General features: G+C 46.3%; 7 non-coding genes across 7 annotated transcripts; all 7 read left to right on the top strand.

Annotated features, from left to right (window-relative positions):
* The first annotated feature begins 813 nt into the window (after positions 1-813).
* LOC130339085 (U2 spliceosomal RNA) lies at positions 814-1,004 on the top strand. The gene has a single exon (XR_008879509.1). It is a non-coding gene; the product is annotated as a U2 spliceosomal RNA (small nuclear RNA).
* Positions 1,005-3,112: 2,108 nt separating this feature from the next.
* LOC130339084 (U2 spliceosomal RNA) lies at positions 3,113-3,303 on the top strand. Its single transcript, XR_008879508.1, has one exon. It is a non-coding gene; the product is annotated as a U2 spliceosomal RNA (small nuclear RNA).
* Positions 3,304-5,392: 2,089 nt separating this feature from the next.
* LOC130339082 (U2 spliceosomal RNA) lies at positions 5,393-5,583 on the top strand. Its single transcript, XR_008879507.1, has one exon. It is a non-coding gene; the product is annotated as a U2 spliceosomal RNA (small nuclear RNA).
* Positions 5,584-7,682: 2,099 nt separating this feature from the next.
* LOC130339081 (U2 spliceosomal RNA) lies at positions 7,683-7,873 on the top strand. The gene has a single exon (XR_008879506.1). It is a non-coding gene; the product is annotated as a U2 spliceosomal RNA (small nuclear RNA).
* A 2,091-nt stretch (positions 7,874-9,964) lies between these two features.
* Positions 9,965-10,155, top strand: LOC130339080 (U2 spliceosomal RNA). The gene has a single exon (XR_008879505.1). It is a non-coding gene; the product is annotated as a U2 spliceosomal RNA (small nuclear RNA).
* A 2,097-nt stretch (positions 10,156-12,252) lies between these two features.
* LOC130339079 (U2 spliceosomal RNA) lies at positions 12,253-12,443 on the top strand. Its single transcript, XR_008879504.1, has one exon. It is a non-coding gene; the product is annotated as a U2 spliceosomal RNA (small nuclear RNA).
* A 2,092-nt stretch (positions 12,444-14,535) lies between these two features.
* LOC130339070 (U2 spliceosomal RNA) lies at positions 14,536-14,726 on the top strand. Its single transcript, XR_008879503.1, has one exon. It is a non-coding gene; the product is annotated as a U2 spliceosomal RNA (small nuclear RNA).
* Positions 14,727-14,943: the final 217 nt, after the last annotated feature.

Here is a 14,943-nt window from a genome sequence, read left to right as displayed (position 1 = left end):
TGTCCAGGCCCAGGAGCCTTAGCACTGTGCTATGATGTCACTCAATACCACTGACATCACTAGGTGTAAACAACATCTCTCCTTTGCTGTGTATGTGACTATGGAGCTGTTTGGTGATGTCGTCTATTACGGCCTTCATAGAAGCAACAGGAGATTGTTGCATCCATCTAGAACCCTCAGAACTACAGTGCTATGATGTCACTCACTTCCACAGGCCTTGCAGAGTGTAAACAACAACAACCCAGCTTTGTTGTGTATGTAACCATAGGGATTTGTGATGTCACCTAGAACCTTCACAGCAGCGACAGCTCTATGAGGAGCATCAGCACTGCTCTGCCTGAGCAGAACCATCACCGCCATAGGTTGTCAAATAACCCGGATTTAACCCACACAGGTAAGTCCAATGGGGTGCAGGCATGTCCTCTATGCTTACAGCTTCCCGTGGGTGTTGGTTTGATACCGTTTGGGGACAGCCAAGGAGGCATCTGCAGGCAACAAAGGTAGGTGTGTGCTTGTGTGTGTGTTTCCTATGCAGATCCTAAGCCCAGTGTCACATGCAAGTAGGAGGAGTAAGAAGGGTTCCTGGCAAATCCGGGTTATGGATTGCATTTAAAAAGGCCCCGTGGGAGTGCAATGGGCCCCTGTCTTGCTGCTTAGCAATAATGGTATGGGTTTAGGTTCTGCTGTGTGTACTGGTGGTTGACTGCCCCCCAGCCCAGAGTGTGCATGGAAAATTGTCTGGCAGCCTCCCTGACAGCAAGCAGTGATAGTGCCCATGAAGGGGACCTTGTTGGGCCCGCCCCTTTCACGGTTATCGCTTCTCGGCCTTTTGGCTAAGATCAAGTGTAGTATCTGTTCTTATCAGTTTAATATCTGATACGTCCCCTATCTGGGGACCATATATTAAATGGATTTTTGAGAACGGGGGCTGATTTCGAAGCTTGCTTCCGTCGCCCTATGCATTGACCCGATATGGCAGTATCTTCGGGTACAGTGCACCACCCCCTTACAGGGTTAAAAAGAAAGATTCCTACTTTCATTGCTACCTGCTTGCTGGCTAGCCAGCTAGCCAGCCCTGTGGGCCTTGCTGCTGCTGCTTCTGCAGCCAAAAAACAAAAGGTGGTGCTGCTGCTGCTTCTGCTGCTTCTGCTTCTGCTTGTGTCTGGCCGCTGTTGGAGCGTCCAGGCACAGGACTTCTGCTGCTGCTGACTAAATGGCCTCCTTAATTGGATCATTTGAGTAGCCAGCACACCTGTGCAGGTAGGGCATGACATGATAGGCAGCTGCCTTGATAGCGGGTGGGTGCTGAATGTTCCTAATTGACAAAATAAGATTAATGCTTATGAAGAAATATAAAATCTCATCCCTTCCCCAATATCGCGCCACACCCCTACCCCTTAATTCCCTGGTTGAACTTGATGGACATATGTCTTTTTTCGACCGTACTAACTATGTAACTATGTAACATAACATGGGGGGGGGGGTCTCCTGGCTGTTCACACAGGTGTGTCATTGCTGTACATTGACCATGCATTGCTTCTGTGGTATTGCAAAGGCAAAGACAAATGCTTCCAGCCATCCATTGCACTAATGGATTGGTCATCAGCTGGCTGTCTATGTCCCGCATCAATATAGACCAAAGTACAGAGGGTTAGGCTATGCTATTGTGCACCTACCTGATGCATCAGAAGGTGCGAGGCCCTTGCTAAATTCTGTGCACAGACTTTGAGATCTATGCTTTAGACTGTATCTAAACCTGCTCCAACATGGACTGACATTCTGGCCTACTTTCAGCCGATGCGACTTGTCTGTCGCTGAACAGTCGCTTTTTATGTATTCAGCACCTATGTATAATGTTGTAAAAATGCTCTAGAAGCTAAAGTCGCAGAAATGTCGCACATATTTGGCCTGCAACTTTCTGTGCGACAAATTCAGACAGGAAAAATCAGTATAAATCCTTAGAAAATTATCCCCCAGTGTCTCCATCTGCTGGCGGTATTGAATAAGCATTGCTGCACTGATGGGGTATGCATTAGACGAAAAAAAAGAAGAAAAAGAAGAATAATACGCCCAGAAAAGAGGCGAAAAGGAGAAAAACGTAAAAAAACGTGAAAAAAAAGTAAGAGGAAGAGAAGGGAAAAAAAGGTGGAAATGGGTTTAAAAGTGATTTCGGCGGAGAAATATATATATATATATATATATATATATATATATATATATATATATATATATATATATACGCGCACACACACACATATATATAAACGTATTCTCCGTTGAGATATTGCAGCCGCTGCTGTGTCCAGGCCCAGGAGCCTTAGCACTGTGCTATGATGTCACTCAATACCACTGACATCACTAGGTGTAAACAACATCTCTCCTTTGCTGTGTATGTGACTATGGAGCTGTTTGGTGATGTCGTCTATTACGGCCTTCATAGAAGCAACAGGAGATTGTTGCATCCATCTAGAACCCTCAGAACTACAGTGCTATGATGTCACTCACTTCCACAGGCCTTGCAGAGTGTAAACAACAACAACCCAGCTTTGTTGTGTATGTAACCATAGGGATTTGTGATGTCACCTAGAACCTTCACAGCAGCGACAGCTTTATGAGGAGCATCAGCACTGCTCTGCCTGAGCAGAACCATCACCGCCATAGGTTGTCAAATAACCCGGATTTAACCCACACAGGTAAGTCCAATGGGGTGCAGGCATGTCCTCTATGCTTACAGCTTCCCGTGGGTGTTGGTTTGATACCGTTTGGGGACAGCCAAGGAGGCATCTGCAGGCAACAAAGGTAGGTGTGTGCTTGTGTGTGTGTTTCCTATGCAGATCCTAAGCCCAGTGTCACATGCAAGTAGGAGGAGTAAGAAGGGTTCCTGGCAAATCCGGGTTATGGATTGCATTTAAAAAGGCCCCGTGGGAGTGCAATGGGCCCCTGTCTTGCTGCTTAGCAATAATGGTATGGGTTTAGGTTCTGCTGTGTGTACTGGTGGTTGACTGCCCCCCAGCCCAGAGTGTGCATGGAAAATTGTCTGGCAGCCTCCCTGACAGCAAGCAGTGATAGTGCCCATGAAGGGGACCTTGTTGGGCCCGCCCCTTTCACGGTTATCGCTTCTCGGCCTTTTGGCTAAGATCAAGTGTAGTATCTGTTCTTATCAGTTTAATATCTGATACGTCCCCTATCTGGGGACCATATATTAAATGGATTTTTGAGAACGGGGGCTGATTTCGAAGCTTGCTTCCGTCGCCCTATGCATTGACCCGATATGGCAGTATCTTCGGGTACAGTGCACCACCCCCTTACAGGGTTAAAAAGAAAGATTCCTACTTTCATTGCTACCTGCTTGCTGGCTAGCCAGCTAGCCAGCCCTGTGGGCCTTGCTGCTGCTGCTTCTGCAGCCAAAAAACAAAAGGTGGTGCTGCTGCTGCTTCTGCTGCTTCTGCTTCTGCTTGTGTCTGGCCGCTGTTGGAGCGTCCAGGCACAGGACTTCTGCTGCTGCTGACTAAATGGCCTCCTTAATTGGATCATTTGAGTAGCCAGCACACCTGTGCAGGTAGGGCATGACATGATAGGCAGCTGCCTTGATAGCGGGTGGGTGCTGAATGTTCCTAATTGACAAAATAAGATTAATGCTTATGAAGAAATATAAAATCTCATCCCTTCCCCAATATCGCGCCACACCCCTACCCCTTAATTCCCTGGTTGAACTTGATGGACATATGTCTTTTTTCGACCGTACTAACTATGTAACTATGTAACATAACATGGGGGGGGGGTCTCCTGGCTGTTCACACAGGTGTGTCATTGCTGTACATTGACCATGCATTGCTTCTGTGGTATTGCAAAGGCAAAGACAAATGCTTCCAGCCATCCATTGCACTAATGGATTGGTCATCAGCTGGCTGTCTATGTCCCGCATCAATATAGACCAAAGTACAGAGGGTTAGGCTATGCTATTGTGCACCTACCTGATGCATCAGAAGGTGCGAGGCCCTTGCTAAATTCTGTGCACAGACTTTGAGATCTATGCTTTAGACTGTATCTAAACCTGCTCCAACATGGACTGACATTCTGGCCTACTTTCAGCCGATGCGACTTGTCTGTCGCTGAACAGTCGCTTTTTATGTATTCAGCACCTATGTATAATGTTGTAAAAATGCTCTAGAAGCTAAAGTCGCAGAAATGTCGCACATATTTGGCCTGCAACTTTCTGTGCGACAAATTCAGACAGGAAAAATCAGTATAAATCCTTAGAAAATTATCCCCCAGTGTCTCCATCTGCTGGCGGTATTGAATAAGCATTGCTGCACTGATGGGGTATGCATTAGACGAAAAAAAAGAAGAAAAAGAAGAATAATACGCCCAGAAAAGAGGCGAAAAGGAGAAAAACGTAAAAAAACGTGAAAAAAAAGTAAGAGGAAGAGAAGGGAAAAAAAGGTGGAAATGGGTTTAAAAGTGATTTCGGCGGAGAAATATATATATATATATATATATATATATATATATATATATACGCGCACACACACACATATATATAAACGTATTCTCCGTTGAGATATTGCAGCCGCTGCTGTGTCCAGGCCCAGGAGCCTTAGCACTGTGCTATGATGTCACTCAATACCACTGACATCACTAGGTGTAAACAACATCTCTCCTTTGCTGTGTATGTGACTATGGAGCTGTTTGGTGATGTCGTCTATTACGGCCTTCATAGAAGCAACAGGAGATTGTTGCATCCATCTAGAACCCTCAGAACTACAGTGCTATGATGTCACTCACTTCCACAGGCCTTGCAGAGTGTAAACAACAACAACCCAGCTTTGTTGTGTATGTAACCATAGGGATTTGTGATGTCACCTAGAACCTTCACAGCAGCGACAGCTCTATGAGGAGCATCAGCACTGCTCTGCCTGAGCAGAACCATCACCGCCATAGGTTGTCAAATAACCCGGATTTAACCCACACAGGTAAGTCCAATGGGGTGCAGGCATGTCCTCTATGCTTACAGCTTCCCGTGGGTGTTGGTTTGATACCGTTTGGGGACAGCCAAGGAGGCATCTGCAGGCAACAAAGGTAGGTGTGTGCTTGTGTGTGTGTTTCCTATGCAGATCCTAAGCCCAGTGTCACATGCAAGTAGGAGGAGTAAGAAGGGTTCCTGGCAAATCCGGGTTATGGATTGCATTTAAAAAGGCCCCGTGGGAGTGCAATGGGCCCCTGTCTTGCTGCTTAGCAATAATGGTATGGGTTTAGGTTCTGCTGTGTGTACTGGTGGTTGACTGCCCCCCAGCCCAGAGTGTGCATGGAAAATTGTCTGGCAGCCTCCCTGACAGCAAGCAGTGATAGTGCCCATGAAGGGGACCTTGTTGGGCCCGCCCCTTTCACGGTTATCGCTTCTCGGCCTTTTGGCTAAGATCAAGTGTAGTATCTGTTCTTATCAGTTTAATATCTGATACGTCCCCTATCTGGGGACCATATATTAAATGGATTTTTGAGAACGGGGGCTGATTTCGAAGCTTGCTTCCGTCGCCCTATGCATTGACCCGATATGGCAGTATCTTCGGGTACAGTGCACCACCCCCTTACAGGGTTAAAAAGAAAGATTCCTACTTTCATTGCTACCTGCTTGCTGGCTAGCCAGCTAGCCAGCCCTGTGGGCCTTGCTGCTGCTGCTTCTGCAGCCAAAAAACAAAAGGTGGTGCTGCTGCTGCTTCTGCTGCTTCTGCTTCTGCTTCTGCTTGTGTCTGGCCGCTGTTGGAGCGTCCAGGCACAGGACTTCTGCTGCTGCTGACTAAATGGCCTCCTTAATTGGATCATTTGAGTAGCCAGCACACCTGTGCAGGTAGGGCATGACATGATAGGCAGCTGCCTTGATAGCGGGTGGGTGCTGAATGTTCCTAATTGACAAAATAAGATTAATGCTTATGAAGAAATATAAAATCTCATCCCTTCCCCAATATCGCGCCACACCCCTACCCCTTAATTCCCTGGTTGAACTTGATGGACATATGTCTTTTTTCGACCGTACTAACTATGTAACTATGTAACATAACATGGGGGGGGGGTCTCCTGGCTGTTCACACAGGTGTGTCATTGCTGTACATTGACCATGCATTGCTTCTGTGGTATTGCAAAGGCAAAGACAAATGCTTCCAGCCATCCATTGCACTAATGGATTGGTCATCAGCTGGCTGTCTATGTCCCGCATCAATATAGACCAAAGTACAGAGGGTTAGGCTATGCTATTGTGCACCTACCTGATGCATCAGAAGGTGCGAGGCCCTTGCTAAATTCTGTGCACAGACTTTGAGATCTATGCTTTAGACTGTATCTAAACCTGCTCCAACATGGACTGACATTCTGGCCTACTTTCAGCTGATGCGACTTGTCTGTCGCTGAACAGTCGCTTTTTATGTATTCAGCACCTATGTATAATGTTGTAAAAATGCTCTAGAAGCTAAAGTCGCAGAAATGTCGCACATATTTGGCCTGCAACTTTCTGTGCGACAAATTCAGACAGGAAAAATCAGTATAAATCCTTAGAAAATTATCCCCCAGTGTCTCCATCTGCTGGCGGTATTGAATAAGCATTGCTGCACTGATGGGGTATGCATTAGACGAAAAAAAAGAAGAAAAAGAAGAATAATACGCCCAGAAAAGAGGCGAAAAGGAGAAAAACGTAAAAAAACGTGAAAAAAAAGTAAGAGGAAGAGAAGGGAAAAAAAGGTGGAAATGGGTTTAAAAGTGATTTCGGCGGAGAAATATATATATATATATATATATATATATATATATATATATATATACGCGCACACACACACATATATATAAACGTATTCTCCGTTGAGATATTGCAGCCGCTGCTGTGTTCAGGCCCAGGAGCCTTAGCACTGTGCTATGATGTCACTCAATACCACTGACATCACTAGGTGTAAACAACATCTCTCCTTTGCTGTGTATGTGACTATGGAGCTGTTTGGTGATGTCGTCTATTACGGCCTTCATAGAAGCAACAGGAGATTGTTGCATCCATCTAGAACCCTCAGAACTACAGTGCTATGATGTCACTCACTTCCACAGGCCTTGCAGAGTGTAAACAACAACAACCCAGCTTTGTTGTGTATGTAACCATAGGGATTTGTGATGTCACCTAGAACCTTCACAGCAGCGACAGCTTTATGAGGAGCATCAGCACTGCTCTGCCTGAGCAGAACCATCACCGCCATAGGTTGTCAAATAACCCGGATTTAACCCACACAGGTAAGTCCAATGGGGTGCAGGCATGTCCTCTATGCTTACAGCTTCCCGTGGGTGTTGGTTTGATACCGTTTGGGGACAGCCAAGGAGGCATCTGCAGGCAACAAAGGTAGGTGTGTGCTTGTGTGTGTGTTTCCTATGCAGATCCTAAGCCCAGTGTCACATGCAAGTAGGAGGAGTAAGAAGGGTTCCTGGCAAATCCGGGTTATGGATTGCATTTAAAAAGGCCCCGTGGGAGTGCAATGGGCCCCTGTCTTGCTGCTTAGCAATAATGGTATGGGTTTAGGTTCTGCTGTGTGTACTGGTGGTTGACTGCCCCCCAGCCCAGAGTGTGCATGGAAAATTGTCTGGCAGCCTCCCTGACAGCAAGCAGTGATAGTGCCCATGAAGGGGACCTTGTTGGGCCCGCCCCTTTCACGGTTATCGCTTCTCGGCCTTTTGGCTAAGATCAAGTGTAGTATCTGTTCTTATCAGTTTAATATCTGATACGTCCCCTATCTGGGGACCATATATTAAATGGATTTTTGAGAACGGGGGCTGATTTCGAAGCTTGCTTCCGTCGCCCTATGCATTGACCCGATATGGCAGTATCTTCGGGTACAGTGCACCACCCCCTTACAGGGTTAAAAAGAAAGATTCCTACTTTCATTGCTACCTGCTTGCTGGCTAGCCAGCTAGCCAGCCCTGTGGGCCTTGCTGCTGCTGCTTCTGCAGCCAAAAAACAAAAGGTGGTGCTGCTGCTGCTTCTGCTGCTTCTGCTTCTGCTTGTGTCTGGCCGCTGTTGGAGCGTCCAGGCACAGGACTTCTGCTGCTGCTGACTAAATGGCCTCCTTAATTGGATCATTTGAGTAGCCAGCACACCTGTGCAGGTAGGGCATGACATGATAGGCAGCTGCCTTGATAGCGGGTGGGTGCTGAATGTTCCTAATTGACAAAATAAGATTAATGCTTATGAAGAAATATAAAATCTCATCCCTTCCCCAATATCGCGCCACACCCCTACCCCTTAATTCCCTGGTTGAACTTGATGGACATATGTCTTTTTTCGACCGTACTAACTATGTAACTATGTAACATAACATGGGGGGGGGGTCTCCTGGCTGTTCACACAGGTGTGTCATTGCTGTACATTGACCATGCATTGCTTCTGTGGTATTGCAAAGGCAAAGACAAATGCTTCCAGCCATCCATTGCACTAATGGATTGGTCATCAGCTGGCTGTCTATGTCCCGCATCAATATAGACCAAAGTACAGAGGGTTAGGCTATGCTATTGTGCACCTACCTGATGCATCAGAAGGTGCGAGGCCCTTGCTAAATTCTGTGCACAGACTTTGAGATCTATGCTTTAGACTGTATCTAAACCTGCTCCAACATGGACTGACATTCTGGCCTACTTTCAGCCGATGCGACTTGTCTGTCGCTGAACAGTCGCTTTTTATGTATTCAGCACCTATGTATAATGTTGTAAAAATGCTCTAGAAGCTAAAGTCGCAGAAATGTCGCACATATTTGGCCTGCAACTTTCTGTGCGACAAATTCAGACAGGAAAAATCAGTATAAATCCTTAGAAAATTATCCCCCAGTGTCTCCATCTGCTGGCGGTATTGAATAAGCATTGCTGCACTGATGGGGTATGCATTAGACGAAAAAAAAGAAGAAAAAGAAGAATAATACGCCCAGAAAAGAGGCGAAAAGGAGAAAAACGTAAAAAAACGTGAAAAAAAAGTAAGAGGAAGAGAAGGGAAAAAAAGGTGGAAATGGGTTTAAAAGTGATTTCGGCGGAGAAATATATATATATATATATATATATATATATATATATATATATACGCGCACACACACACATATATATAAACGTATTCTCCGTTGAGATATTGCAGCCGCTGCTGTGTCCAGGCCCAGGAGCCTTAGCACTGTGCTATGATGTCACTCAATACCACTGACATCACTAGGTGTAAACAACATCTCTCCTTTGCTGTGTATGTGACTATGGAGCTGTTTGGTGATGTCGTCTATTACGGCCTTCATAGAAGCAACAGGAGATTGTTGCATCCATCTAGAACCCTCAGAACTACAGTGCTATGATGTCACTCACTTCCACAGGCCTTGCAGAGTGTAAACAACAACAACCCAGCTTTGTTGTGTATGTAACCATAGGGATTTGTGATGTCACCTAGAACCTTCACAGCAGCGACAGCTTTATGAGGAGCATCAGCACTGCTCTGCCTGAGCAGAACCATCACCGCCATAGGTTGTCAAATAACCCGGATTTAACCCACACAGGTAAGTCCAATGGGGTGCAGGCATGTCCTCTATGCTTACAGCTTCCCGTGGGTGTTGGTTTGATACCGTTTGGGGACAGCCAAGGAGGCATCTGCAGGCAACAAAGGTAGGTGTGTGCTTGTGTGTGTGTTTCCTATGCAGATCCTAAGCCCAGTGTCACATGCAAGTAGGAGGAGTAAGAAGGGTTCCTGGCAAATCCGGGTTATGGATTGCATTTAAAAAGGCCCCGTGGGAGTGCAATGGGCCCCTGTCTTGCTGCTTAGCAATAATGGTATGGGTTTAGGTTCTGCTGTGTGTACTGGTGGTTGACTGCCCCCCAGCCCAGAGTGTGCATGGAAAATTGTCTGGCAGCCTCCCTGACAGCAAGCAGTGATAGTGCCCATGAAGGGGACCTTGTTGGGCCCGCCCCTTTCACGGTTATCGCTTCTCGGCCTTTTGGCTAAGATCAAGTGTAGTATCTGTTCTTATCAGTTTAATATCTGATACGTCCCCTATCTGGGGACCATATATTAAATGGATTTTTGAGAACGGGGGCTGATTTCGAAGCTTGCTTCCGTCGCCCTATGCATTGACCCGATATGGCAGTATCTTCGGGTACAGTGCACCACCCCCTTACAGGGTTAAAAAGAAAGATTCCTACTTTCATTGCTACCTGCTTGCTGGCTAGCCAGCTAGCCAGCCCTGTGGGCCTTGCTGCTGCTGCTTCTGCAGCCAAAAAACAAAAGGTGGTGCTGCTGCTGCTTCTGCTGCTTCTGCTTCTGCTTGTGTCTGGCCGCTGTTGGAGCGTCCAGGCACAGGACTTCTGCTGCTGCTGACTAAATGGCCTCCTTAATTGGATCATTTGAGTAGCCAGCACACCTGTGCAGGTAGGGCATGACATGATAGGCAGCTGCCTTGATAGCGGGTGGGTGCTGAATGTTCCTAATTGACAAAATAAGATTAATGCTTATGAAGAAATATAAAATCTCATCCCTTCCCCAATATCGCGCCACACCCCTACCCCTTAATTCCCTGGTTGAACTTGATGGACATATGTCTTTTTTCGACCGTACTAACTATGTAACTATGTAACATAACATGGGGGGGGGGGGTCTCCTGGCTGTTCACACAGGTGTGTCATTGCTGTACATTGACCATGCATTGCTTCTGTGGTATTGCAAAGGCAAAGACAAATGCTTCCAGCCATCCATTGCACTAATGGATTGGTCATCAGCTGGCTGTCTATGTCCCGCATCAATATAGACCAAAGTACAGAGGGTTAGGCTATGCTATTGTGCACCTACCTGATGCATCAGAAGGTGCGAGGCCCTTGCTAAATTCTGTGCACAGACTTTGAGATCTATGCTTTAGACTGTATCTAAACCTGCTCCAACATGGACTGACATTCTGGCCTACTTTCAGCCGATGCGACTTGTCTGTCGCTGAACAGTCGCTTTTTATGTATTCAGCACCTATGTATAATGTTGTAAAAATGCTCTAGAAGCTAAAGTCGCAGAAATGTCGCACATATTTGGCCTGCAACTTTCTGTGCGACAAATTCAGACAGGAAAAATCAGTATAAATCCTTAGAAAATTATCCCCCAGTGTCTCCATCTGCTGGCGGTATTGAATAAGCATTGCTGCACTGATGGGGTATGCATTAGACGAAAAAAAAGAAGAAAAAGAAGAATAATACGCCCAGAAAAGAGGCGAAAAGGAGAAAAACGTAAAAAAACGTGAAAAAAAAGTAAGAGGAAGAGAAGGGAAAAAAAGGTGGAAATGGGTTTAAAAGTGATTTCGGCGGAGAAATATATATATATATATATATATATATATATATATATATATATATACGCGCACACACACACATATATATATAAACGTATTCTCCGTTGAGATATTGCAGCCGCTGCTGTGTCCAGGCCCAGGAGCCTTAGCACTGTGCTGTGATGTCACTCAATACCACTGACATCACTAGGTGTAAACAACATCTCTCCTTTGCTGTGTATGTGACTATGGAGCTGTTTGGTGATGTCGTCTATTACGGCCTTCATAGAAGCAACAGGAGATTGTTGCATCCATCTAGAACCCTCAGAACTACAGTGCTATGATGTCACTCACTTCCACAGGCCTTGCAGAGTGTAAACAACAACAACCCAGCTTTGTTGTGTATGTAACCATAGGGATTTGTGATGTCACCTAGAACCTTCACAGCAGCGACAGCTTTATGAGGAGCATCAGCACTGCTCTGCCTGAGCAGAACCATCACCGCCATAGGTTGTCAAATAACCCGGATTTAACCCACACAGGTAAGTCCAATGGGGTGCAGGCATGTCCTCTATGCTTACAGCTTCCCGTGGGTGTTGGTTTGATACCGTTTGGGGACAGCCAAGGAGGCATCTGCAGGCAACAAAGGTAGGTGTGTGCTTGTGTGTGTGTTTCCTATGCAGATCCTAAGCCCAGTGTCACATGCAAGTAGGAGGAGTAAGAAGGGTTCCTGGCAAATCCGGGTTATGGATTGCATTTAAAAAGGCCCCGTGGGAGTGCAATGGGCCCCTGTCTTGCTGCTTAGCAATAATGGTATGGGTTTAGGTTCTGCTGTGTGTACTGGTGGTTGACTGCCCCCCAGCCCAGAGTGTGCATGGAAAATTGTCTGGCAGCCTCCCTGACAGCAAGCAGTGATAGTGCCCATGAAGGGGACCTTGTTGGGCCCGCCCCTTTCACGGTTATCGCTTCTCGGCCTTTTGGCTAAGATCAAGTGTAGTATCTGTTCTTATCAGTTTAATATCTGATACGTCCCCTATCTGGGGACCATATATTAAATGGATTTTTGAGAACGGGGGCTGATTTCGAAGCTTGCTTCCGTCGCCCTATGCATTGACCCGATATGGCAGTATCTTCGGGTACAGTGCACCACCCCCTTACAGGGTTAAAAAGAAAGATTCCTACTTTCATTGCTACCTGCTTGCTGGCTAGCCAGCTAGCCAGCCCTGTGGGCCTTGCTGCTGCTGCTTCTGCAGCCAAAAAACAAAAGGTGGTGCTGCTGCTGCTTCTGCTGCTTCTGCTTCTGCTTGTGTCTGGCCGCTGTTGGAGCGTCCAGGCACAGGACTTCTGCTGCTGCTGACTAAATGGCCTCCTTAATTGGATCATTTGAGTAGCCAGCACACCTGTGCAGGTAGGGCATGACATGATAGGCAGCTGCCTTGATAGCGGGTGGGTGCTGAATGTTCCTAATTGACAAAATAAGATTAATGCTTATGAAGAAATATAAAATCTCATCCCTTCCCCAATATCGCGCCACACCCCTACCCCTTAATTCCCTGGTTGAACTTGATGGACATATGTCTTTTTTCGACCGTACTAACTATGTAACTATGTAACATAACATGGGGGGGGGGGTCTCCTGGCTGTTCACACAGGTGTGTCATTGCTGTACATTGACCATGCATTGCTTCTGTGGTATTGCAAAGGCAAAGACAAATGCTTCCAGCCATCCATTGCACTAATGGATTGGTCATCAGCTGGCTGTCTATGTCCCGCATCAATATAGACCAAAGTACAGAGGGTTAGGCTATGCTATTGTGCACCTACCTGATGCATCAGAAGGTGCGAGGCCCTTGCTAAATTCTGTGCACAGACTTTGAGATCTATGCTTTAGACTGTATCTAAACCTGCTCCAACATGGACTGACATTCTGGCCTACTTTCAGCCGATGCGACTTGTCTGTCGCTGAACAGTCGCTTTTTATGTATTCAGCACCTATGTATAATGTTGTAAAAATGCTCTAGAAGCTAAAGTCGCAGAAATGTCGCACATATTTGGCCTGCAACTTTCTGTGCGACAAATTCAGACAGGAAAAATCAGTATAAATCCTTAGAAAATTATCCCCCAGTGTCTCCATCTGCTGGCGGTATTGAATAAGCATTGCTGCACTGATGGGGTATGCATTAGACGAAAAAAAAGAAGAAAAAGAAGAATAATACGCCCAGAAAAGAGGCGAAAAGGAGAAAAACGTAAAAAAACGTGAAAAAAAAGTAAGAGGAAGAGAAGGGAAAAAAAGGTGGAAATGGGTTTAAAAGTGATTTCGGCGGAGAAATATATATATATATATATATATATATATATATATATATATATACGCGCACACACACACATATATATAAACGTATTCTCCGTTGAGATATTGCAGCCGCTGCTGTGTCCAGGCCCAGGAGCCTTAGCACTGTGCTATGATGTCACTCAATACCACTGACATCACTAGGTGTAAACAACATCTCTCCTTTGCTGTGTATGTGACTATGGAGCTGTTTGGTGATGTCGTCTATTACGGCCTTCATAGAAGCAACAGGAGATTGTTGCATCCATCTAGAACCCTCAGAACTACAGTGCTATGATGTCACTCACTTCCACAGGCCTTGCAGAGTGTAAACAACAACAACCCAGCTTTGTTGTGTATGTAACCATAGGGATTTGTGATGTCACCTAGAACCTTCACAGCAGCGACAGCTTTATGAGGAGCATCAGCACTGCTCTGCCTGAGCAGAACCATCACCGCCATAGGTTGTCAAATAACCCGGATTTAACCCACACAGGTAAGTCCAATGGGGTGCAGGCATGTCCTCTATGCTTACAGCTTCCCGTGGGTGTTGGTTTGATACCGTTTGGGGACAGCCAAGGAGGCATCTGCAGGCAACAAAGGTAGGTGTGTGCTTGTGTGTGTGTTTCCTATGCAGATCCTAAGCCCAGTGTCACATGCAAGTAGGAGGAGTAAGAAGGGTTCCTGGCAAATCCGGGTTATGGATTGCATTTAAAAAGGCCCCGTGGGAGTGCAATGGGCCCCTGTCTTGCTGCTTAGCAATAATGGTATGGGTTTAGGTTCTGCTGTGTGTACTGGTGGTTGACTGCCCCCCAGCCCAGAGTGTGCATGGAAAATTGTCTGGCAGCCTCCCTGACAGCAAGCAGTGATAGTGCCCATGAAGGGGACCTTGTTGGGCCCGCCCCTTTCACGGTTATCGCTTCTCGGCCTTTTGGCTAAGATCAAGTGTAGTATCTGTTCTTATCAGTTTAATATCTGATACGTCCCCTATCTGGGGACCATATATTAAATGGATTTTTGAGAACGGGGGCTGATTTCGAAGCTTGCTTCCGTCGCCCTATGCATTGACCCGATATGGCAGTATCTTCGGGTACAGTGCACCACCCCCTTACAGGGTTAAAAAGAAAGATTCCTACTTTCATTGCTACCTGCTTGCTGGCTAGCCAGCTAGCCAGCCCTGTGGGCCTTGCTGCTGCTGCTTCTGCAGCCAAAAAACAAAAGGTGGTGCTGCTGCTGCTTCTGCTGCTTCTGCTTCTGCTTGTGTCTGGCCGCTGTTGGAGCGTCCAGGCACAGGACTTCTGCTGCTGCTGACTAAATGGCCTC

Source organism: Hyla sarda, unplaced genomic scaffold (assembly GCF_029499605.1).
Source record: "Hyla sarda isolate aHylSar1 unplaced genomic scaffold, aHylSar1.hap1 scaffold_535, whole genome shotgun sequence".
Classification (NCBI taxonomy): Eukaryota; Metazoa; Chordata; class Amphibia; order Anura; family Hylidae; genus Hyla; species Hyla sarda.
Note: the sequence above shows the minus strand (reverse complement) of the source record. Positions and strands in the feature narration are given on the sequence as shown.